We start from the raw sequence: 10,125 nt of genomic DNA, 5'->3' as shown, positions 1-10,125 counted from the left end.
GAAAAATTAATTCATTATTATATATTTATGTTATTCTAACTTGACGATTCCTTCTCGGGCAAAATATGAACCACTTGGCATCAAGCAGGCGTATTGCTTAAATTCTTACAGAAACGATTAATATGTTATGTTAGAATCCACACGTTTCTTAGCTATTCAAAATCTATCGTTTCCTACGAACGACAACCTTTCCGAAATTTCTATCAGACGTTCGAAACTTGCAATCACTCCCGTTTCTTCTCTGATTCAAAACTCTAGTTCTCTACCAACGACAATTTTTCCCGAATTTCTATCAACGTTCGAAATCACTCCTTTGCTTTTCTCGCCCACCGTTCTTCAGCCAAAAAGAAACTCAACTCCTTCTCGTCTCGCCGACAGTTCTCCAGCCAAAAAGAAAACTCAACTCCTTCTCTCGCCCACCGTTCACCAGCCAAAAAGAAAACTCAACTCCTTCTCGTCTCGCCCACAGCTCTCCAGCCAAAAAGAAACTCAACTCCTTCTTGTCTCGCCCACAGTTCTCTAGCCAAAAAGAAACTCCACTCCTTCTCTCGCCCACCGTTCACCAGCCAAAAAAAAACTTAACTCCTTCTGTCTGTCCCGCTTCGCCTCCTCTTTGTTCTTTCTTCGCGCACCGCTTCACTTCCCGCTACATAGCCTTCAACTGTCGCTAGGCAATGTTGCGGCAACATGCGCATGCGCCTGCGGATGCGGCAAATCATTCGCCTCTTGTCAAGATCAACTCGCCCGAATACATTCAATAATGTGCAATCTGCGGCAAACATTAGGGCAATTGCACACTATTAAATGCATTGTTTAAGCAAATTAATTAAGAAAGAGCCGAATGAGATTCCGCTCCCGTCGCGCAGCCGCGGTCACTACCACGCTCTTACATCCAATCAAACTTTAAAGTATAAATCTGTTTCTGTATTCTTTGGTGTGTGTTTTCCCCTGTAAACAGGCATTTCTGCCTTAGTCAAGATAGGCCATGGAGGTTAGGGAATGTGAACCCCCGGACAAGGGGAAAATAAATTTAGACCGGTCCGTCTCCCAAATGCCAACATCACCTCAGGCACCTGTAGGGGCACAGTTCAAAAGCCCAACAGAAATCGGGGGCTATGTCCTAACCAGGAAAGAGAGAAGGGCTTCGAGGAGCCTGTCAAGGTCCCCAATTCAATCTGCCACGATCAAACAACAAAAGGTTTCTGGAATTCTACCAGCCACGGCTCAACTCCAAGCTTTCCCTGTCTTCAGTCTCAGGTCATAAGTAAAACCTTTTCTCCAATGGAGAAGCAAAATATAGTTCATATGGAGCAAACAACCCCAGTGTACAATGCTCAATGTAAAGCGTACACAGTATGTGTGGAGAGAAGCAACCCCACGACGTACATAGACAAAATTAATGGACAAGAAAGAATTGAGGCTTTCAAACCCCTCAATTTCCATAAACTTACGAAGCGTCTTAATCTCAATGACCAGGTAATTATGATCAAGAAAGATGAACCTACGAGGATAAAAGTTTATTGTAAATCAGCGTCCTGCGCATCCGATAATCGCTTGAGCATAGTAGGGCTAAAAGCATACATTTCCTTGGGACATTAACTCTCCAATTAAAATAGCGAAAGTGCAAAGACTGAATTTCAGATCTAAGGAAAACAAAGATCTCTTCTTGCCATTTCGAACAGTAAAACTAACCTTCTGACATCCCCGAAAATATCTCAATCGGTAGCGTGAGGGTAGAGGTTGACCGTTACTTGAATAGATCAAGACAATGTTTTGCGTGTGGTAGATTGGGCCACATTGACACGAACAGTAAAGCGAAATTGAGTAGATTTTTAAAATGCAGTGGTCCTAAAGATCAGTGTGATGGCAACTCTTGCGAAAAAAAATGTGCTCTATGCGGTAAGTCAGACCATGACGCTAGGGACAGAAATTGCACCATCTGGGTCGAACATTTGACGACCATCAAGACGGCAGCAATAAAAAATGTCTCCATGAGGGAAGCTGCCAAAGAAGTAAAAAATTATTATGATTCATTAGACAGCGAAGTTGACTGTGGCGTTGTCTTCCCTCCGCTGGAGAAAAGAGCAAGTCCGAACAACTGGACGAGGAATCCTCAAGAGGAGTTCAACAGAACTATCAGAGGGAGTAAAAAATTCAGTTCTGCAGTCAAATTAAATCCACGGCCGAACACCAGAAGACCCTTTCCCAAAAGCGACTATCAAGAACCACCGATGCCAAACCATCCTGTTTTCGAACACCCAACCTACACGGTTGTATCCGAGTGTCAAAAAGTATTGTCGCAAATTCTCAAACTCATGAACAGCATCTCCTCAAAGATACAAGATCCATTTTTGGCAGAATACATACACCACAAGCAACTTAACATTCGTAGAAATTGCAAATGGTCAATATCCTACAATATAATATTCAAAGTCTACTCACGACTACGACATATTATTCCTACAGGAAATTTTCACTTTTAACTCGTCCCATCATTCTCTTTACCTAAAAGGTTTCAACCTTATGTACAAATTCAGAGAGGATGGCTATGATGAAGTTGCCCTTGCTTTTCGCAAAGGCAAAAATGCAAGGCCAATAATCTATGATACCGAGATGGACATCATTATCGCTAAGACCCTGAACCTTAATCCAAACATCACCATTGCCTCCATATACATGCCCCCACATACACCCACGACTACTTTTAAACTAGAACTGGACAAACTATTTCAATTTCTTAGCAATACTCCTAACGCAATAATAACGGGCGACCTAAATGCCAGGTCATTTATACTCGGGGATTCCATAGAGAAAAGTAAAGGGAGGCATCTTTCAAATATAATATGCAAAGCAGACTTTAGACCACTCAACAACGGTTCACTAACCTTTGTGGACCAGTTAACGAATGGCAAAACAAGAGCATCTGCCCCAGATGTCATCCTCACTAATTCCAATACCATATCCTGGTCCTGCACTAGTACAACCGATTTCTAAGAGCAGGCATAAACCAATAGCCATTCACAGTAACACAGTAATTCAACGGAAATTGAAAATAGGCCTCTTGCATCTAAAACTGCCTTGCAGTCCATCCTTCCCACGGAAAATCTGAACGGTTTGACTTCGGAAATCCAAAGTAAAATTAAAGAGTCGACATTCAAAAACCACTGTGGAACAGCGATCTGAAAACACTCTTTGTAGAAAAAAGGCAAGCTCTGAAATATATCCTAGGTAAAAGCCTATCTATTTATGGTTACAAGTCGATAATGTGCAAAAAGAATTTTACTTTTTATTTACTACTCAATCACTTTAACATAATGAAAATTTACAAAGCAATATAAGGCCCAGTAGCCCATATTTTTCGTAGTCATGCTGGCAACATAGACAACAGTCTAGCCAACCGTGTCACGGATTCATCGTATTAGGTTGTTGCACATGAAATGGCCGATTTGGTACTAAAATTTCAAACGACTGTAAAGCTTACAAAAATTTATTTAATTAATCAAAATAGGTGCCAATCGATTCAAAACACTTCTCCCAGCGAGATACAAAAGCATGTATGCCAGTTTCGTAGAAATGCAATTTTCAGGGGTTGATAAGCTCGTTGAAGGCAATTTTGATGGCTTCTTCATTGTTTGTTTGTTAAATTGTTTTTCGCCAAAAAAATGATGCAAATGCTTAAAAAAGTGGGAGTCGGTTGGCGAAAGGTCCGGTGAATATGGTGGATGAGGCAAAGTCTCATAGTGCAATTCCTTCAACTTTTGAAGCTGTTCTGGAAACATGAGGTCGTGCATTGTCGTGAAGGAGTATCACACCATCTTTGTTGACTAATCTCGGGCGTTGAATAGCCAATTTTTGGTGCATTTCCTCGAGTTGGGCACAGTATTTCTGTGCATTTATCGTTTCTCCAGGTGCCAAAAAAGAATAGTGTGTAACTGAAGCTGTAGACCATCAAACAGTCACCATTATCTTCTTCGGATGGAGGCTCAGTTTCGGCATATGCTTCGGTGGCTCATCAGCATCTAGCCAATATGCTGATCGGTGTCGCATAATATCCACTTTTCATCACATGTCACTATTCTGTGTAAAAAGAGATCGCTTCTGGTGCGGAAGAGTAAAGAACTGTAAATTTCCATTCGAAGCGCCATGTTTTGCTCCGTAAGGGCATGCGGAACCCATTTATCGAGGTTTTTCACCTTTCCAAATTGTTGCAAGTGCCGGGAAACTGTCAAATAGTATACGCCTGCAATGTCTCTCATAGACTGACGTGCATCGGATTCGACAAGCAAACGCAGCTCGTCGTTGTCAATCGATAATCCTGGATGTCCACGTGACTCACTTTGAATATTTGCGTCGCTTGACCGGAATTTTTCGAACCACCCCCGTGTGGTTCGTTTGCCTACCGTATCAGCTCCAAATGCGCTGTTATTGTTCCTGGTCGCCTCCGCTGCTTTATGACTGAGTTTGAACTCATACAGAAAAAGTATACGTTCTTGGCTCTTTTCCATCCTTTTTTCCTTTTTATTCACTGTTATCATAACGATGGCCAAAACTGAAGTGATTCGTTGATTAAATGTAGGAGTATTTGAACTTCATCATCCGACACCAACAGCCCCAACTGGTGGTGGTTTGATACAGCAAAATCGCAATTAACTTCACTTGATTGCCAAATCGGCCATTTCTATGCAACAACCTAATATACGTGATGGATGATGCTCTGAAACTCGAACTTATAGAGAAGTGCTTTGAAGCGGTGCATCAGCCCCGAACGGACTAAGAGCCAAAGCGGCTTTCGGCGATTGTAGAACGAGATATCCACAATTTCAAATATAGCCTGAACGGTACGACAGCTCTCCAGTTTAGCTCTGCGTTGTAGGCAGATCTCATACCGAGTGATAATCTGCTTGATTACTTTGTCTCATGTGTGGAGTTAACTTCCATATTTAGAAGGGTAAACAATAAGAGATCATCCGGTATGGATGGCATTCCCAACGTGGTCCTCAGCCACTTACCAGGCATTGCCATTCGTAATTATTGCATTTTAATTTAATAATTTATTGAACAATTCCTTCTTTTCAGGACAATGGAAGAAAGCCCGAGTGTTCCCGATTTTAAAGAGAGGGAAGGATTCATCCAGTCCTAAGAGCTATCGCCCAATCAGTTTGCTGCCTAACATCAGCAAGATGTTTGATGTTTTGGTATTGAAAGCCTTGAACGGGCATATCAAGAGAAAGGAATTATTGTCGAATGTGCAATTCGGATTTCGATCTGAACATTCGACAATACATGCAATAACGAATGTAGCGTCTGATATTTGCTGGCGGATTAACAATGGTGAGTGCGTAGGCGCTTGCCTTATAGACATGGAGAAGGCCTTTGATACCGTTCCCTAGCTACATCGTAGGGTGCTGTATGGCAATTGCTTTGTTATTACGGACGGAAATTTCATTACTAGTAGAGAATTTCATGTTCTGAATGGATTACAGCAAGGGACAGTGACTGCGCTAACACTTTTCGCAGTATTTGCCGGCGAATTACTCAGCTTGTTTGAGTTTAATAAATCTCCTAAAAGGTCGTTGGTTGCCTTTGCTGACGAGCTGATAGCTTACACGACACACAAGAAGGTAACTCAGGTGAAAGTTGATGTTCAGAAGATGTTCAATTTAACGAGCACGTTAAAGTCGCACTAGAAAGCGCTCGTAAGGCATTCATGTCTCTTCGAAGACTCTTTTATGCTCCACCGGAAGGTAAAGATTATTTGCTATCTTACTTTGACCAAATGGAGAAAATAAGGATCTTTGAAAAGAAATGTCTGCGTGCTTGCACGGCCTTAATAGGACTGCTCCGTCAAACTATGAGCATTATATAACTAATGAGGTGATGTATGCAGCTGTGGCTGTGCCGAGAATCGGCACAGTTATCATCAGATTGATTTGGAATCATATAGTGGGGTTTCGGGCCGTTCTACCCAAATGATTGGTATTTTAAGAAAACTCTCAAGACAGGCTTGGTTCCTCCCGAAGCGTCCGTGTATCTTGACAGGAATGGTCTAATTCTTGATTCTATCAGTGGTCCGGTTATGTATCATATACATAGGGGGGCCACCAAAAGGATAGAATGCCCCCCGAACTTGACTGTGGGGGCTCCGGAATTCGACCGGAGATACTCCAGAGCGAGAGCAATATCAATTGCGGGATGAAAAAGAAAAATCCTGGTACTGGTGGCTGCGGGATGCCAGTTAACGGCGGCCGTGCTCAGTTCTGCCATTTGTTTCTTGGTGGGGCTTTGTAAATATGTACATATTGAACTGCTTTAGCTTCCAGTTGTAACTTATACATACATATGTTATTATTCTTTGTCTTTTTGTAAATATTACAACTGTTATTATTACTTTTTAAGGTTTTGTGTAAAAAAAACCTTATTAAAATCGGTTTACTGTCTGTTTGTCTGTTCGTCTGTCTGTCCGTCTTTTTGTTTTTTTTTTCATTTTTCGGCGTTGAAAGGTGGAAAGGTTCAAAACCTACTGCTGGCTCCTGCCACGCAGTTATGTCAGATTTCTACTCTCTAAAACCACCTCCTTCTCATTCCACTCTCCCCACGGAACTCCTATAAAGTATTTCGTCGCGGGGCTGGATCAGCTTTTAACTGTGGCTCATTATGGATCTCTCTCTTCCTTGTTTTCGTCGTTGTTCTTCCTGCCTAAGCTGTTGGTGAATAGCTTGCAGTTCCTTAACAACCTGGTTCAAGGCATCCGTTGACTCCAGCATGAACTCCACAATGTTTTCAGGTGTTAAACGCCTGTCTGCGACCGCTTCCATTCTTGTTCGGTGCGCGGTGAACATGAAGCAATCAAATATGACATGCTCCGGATTCTCAGCCACGTTAATCTTGGGCAGCATGGTGACTCTTCGTGACCAAATCAATGTAAATAAGCACGATAACCTCCATGTCCACTTAAGAATTGTGTTAACTCGTAGCTTACTTCCCCATGGCTTCGTTCAAACCATCTCCGAATATCCGGAATGATGCGGTATGTCCAACGACCAGTTTGTGATTCGTCCTATCGCTTTTGCCACCCTTCGATAGATTCCCACCGTGCCAGCTGCCATCAAAATGCGCTAGACTCTACAGCTGCATACGTTTTGTCGTAGAGTTTTCGGTTGTTCACTTTGTTATTCAGAACAGTTGCCTAAACTGGAGTTGCGTAGAGTAGCACGGAGCTGACTACCCTAGTAAGCAGAAGACGTCGACTCTGTCTTGGCCCACCAATGTTCGGTAGTATCCTCGAGATCGTTGCAGCGATGGAACACGCTTTAGTTGCAGCGTACTCAATATGTCTTTTGAAGTTGAGTCTTTTGTCAATAATTACTCCCAAGTATTTGAGCGATGGTTGGCAGTAAATTGTTTTTTCGCTAACTTTGATTTTCACAGTTGTGATCTTTCTTCGATTACTAATGAGAACTACTTCTGTTTTTTGTTCAGCAAGTGAAAGCCCAGAATATCTCAACCAGGAATTGATCCCCCATATCGCTTCATTTGCATAGATCTCGATCTCGTCTTGGTGCTTTGCAACCACCGTTATTCCAATATCATCGGCGAAGCCAATAGTTGTCACGTTGTCCGCTAGGCGTAGCGTCAACATTCAATCATGTCTGTCTGTCTATCTGTCTCTCTACCCGTGACACGCATTTTTCTCGGAGACAGTTATAGCGATTGACACCAAATTTGGTAGAAACGTGGGAACTGTGAACGCTCACGCATGCAGTGGGTTACATCCTTCTACGTCGAATTTAAGGGGAAGTCCACATACATGTAAAAGGAGGGTGTACATTTTTTTCATCAAATATAGTCATGTGGGGTATTAAATTAAAGGTCTGGGGTAGTACTTTCCGAAATCGGGCTTAGTTTTGGCATTTGTTAGAAAGGTGGGTAGTGTGGGGAGTGGATACTGATAATTTCTTTAACGGACCCATTCTTAGAAACTACCAAACCGAAATATCTAAAGAAAATCAAAAGGCTGCCACTATATGGTGCCTAGGCTCCGAAATACCTTCCATACCGATAGCTGTTCAAATAAAGTTAATAATAGTATAATATATTACTATAATTTTTAGTAATTGGCTGCAAACCCCCCCTGAAGTTGACCCTAGCACCACGAAATTTTGCAATTATGTAGGTTATAATATAGAACATGATCTTACCAAGTTTGGTAGAAACAAAGTTGTTGCTTCTTTGAAAATTCGAGACTATGAATGTCAATATCACCCGAAAGTCGATACTCTCACTTAATATATGCATATATTACGTGCTAGGTACTAAGAAATACACAAAACTTTTCGCACCTGAAGCGTCCAGCTTCCGGTTTCCCAACTTGTTCTCCCTATGGACGTTTTTGTAAAAAAAAAGAAAAATATATACCGGAAAGTATAATAGATAGTTTTAATTAGGAACAATAATTTAAGTTAAAAGTACCGATTAAACATTTATTATTACTTTCATATTTCTTTATTTGCCACTAAGGCCAAGTGAATTCTGTCGGGTTTTTTGACCATTTCCCGACAACTGATTGTAAAATTAGATTTTTATTTGTTACTGTTTATTTGCTCTGTCTGTAAATCCTTATCCAACAATTTTGAGAACCCACAGTGGCCATTCGATTGAGGTTATTTTTGTTAGTTTAAAAGATTGTTTTTTTCGTTCATTTTTGCAATCTATATATTATTGTTACCTATTTCTTAAAATTAAAAAATGATTAAAAAAATACAAAAAATCAGGACAGTCAAATTTAGCATTCTTTCTCGCTGGTTGGATAGTTTTGCCTTGGAATGCTCATTTTAAACATAGTTAAAGGTTCTGTTTGTTAAAGATCAAGCAAAATTAGTATTTAGATTGGTTTATAAATATGAAAGAAGAATGAAAGCATTCTGGACCTCAGTTTTTCAATTGAAAGTATTTATATTCGACAAGAACGAAGCGGTAAAAGCAAAGAAAACCTAGAGCCTCATTCCCATAATTTATTACATTCTGTGCATTATTGAACCATCAACTAAGGGCAACATTTTTAAAAATATACATAAACCTTTAGTCTTGATAGGATTTGATTCTAAATATTTTATATGGATATCGCTAGCGACTGCTTTCGATTCGGAGTGAAAATGCTGCCACCGAAGTGAACCATAATCTATTTTAATTTCAATGAGTAGAAATGTCCTTTTAAATTCCTAGAGCTTTCTTTCAGTAAAAATTGACTTTACGCGGTAATTAATGAATGCACTTTCGAATACTAATGTACCGCAACTTTGTAACTTCAATTAGTTTTCTCGACAAATCAAGGCCTACTCCGCCCCGGAGAACACCGGTGGTGGCAACTGTCAATCGAATTAACAACTTTCGAAATAAATTTCGAATGTTGTTAACCCTGCTGCGCCACAAACCTCTTTTAATCGAATTAAACATTGATACCGACATAAGATTCCTTTCTTTTCTTTGTTTGGAACATTTTTCTTTTCAAGCTCTACATTTCTACTTTCATTACCCGCGGTTCATTGACCAGTCGCCTGAAGCAATTTTCCTCCACGCGCCATCACAAAGTTAAGAAGCATTCGAAGAGCTTATGGGGACAACAAAAGGAGTAAAAGTGCAGGAAAGGAAATCGTTTCCAATAGAAAGATGAATGGAAAACTACTGTACGATTGCGTATTATGGCACAATATACTCGAGCAATAAGAACCAGCGGATACTCTGCTCCCATTATCTTTAATGAAGAAATGCATACGCTATTAAGCTTGAAATGGAGCAAGGGGAATTGCAGTTGAATGGTTGGTAGACTATCTGAATTTCCCTCCGTTCAGATAGTTTACCAACCATTCAACTGCAATTCCCCCTGCTCCATTCCTGGAGGGAACTTTTTTTTAATTATTTTTTATTATGCAAATTTTCCGCCTTTTCCGAGCTCTGTAAAGAATTTTGAGGCAATTATTATTGAAGGGAAATCACATGACTTTTAGTAGATGATCAAGAATGAATGCGCACATGTTGACATTCGACATTTATATTCCCAAAAAAATGTTAAAATTAAACTGAAAATTTTGGTAATGTGATATCCTATTACGGACTAACTCCACCTAC

Source organism: Hermetia illucens, chromosome 1, assembly GCF_905115235.1.
Source record: "Hermetia illucens chromosome 1, iHerIll2.2.curated.20191125, whole genome shotgun sequence".
NCBI classification, from domain to species: Eukaryota; Metazoa; Arthropoda; class Insecta; order Diptera; family Stratiomyidae; genus Hermetia; species Hermetia illucens.
This window is presented reverse-complemented; position numbering follows the sequence as displayed.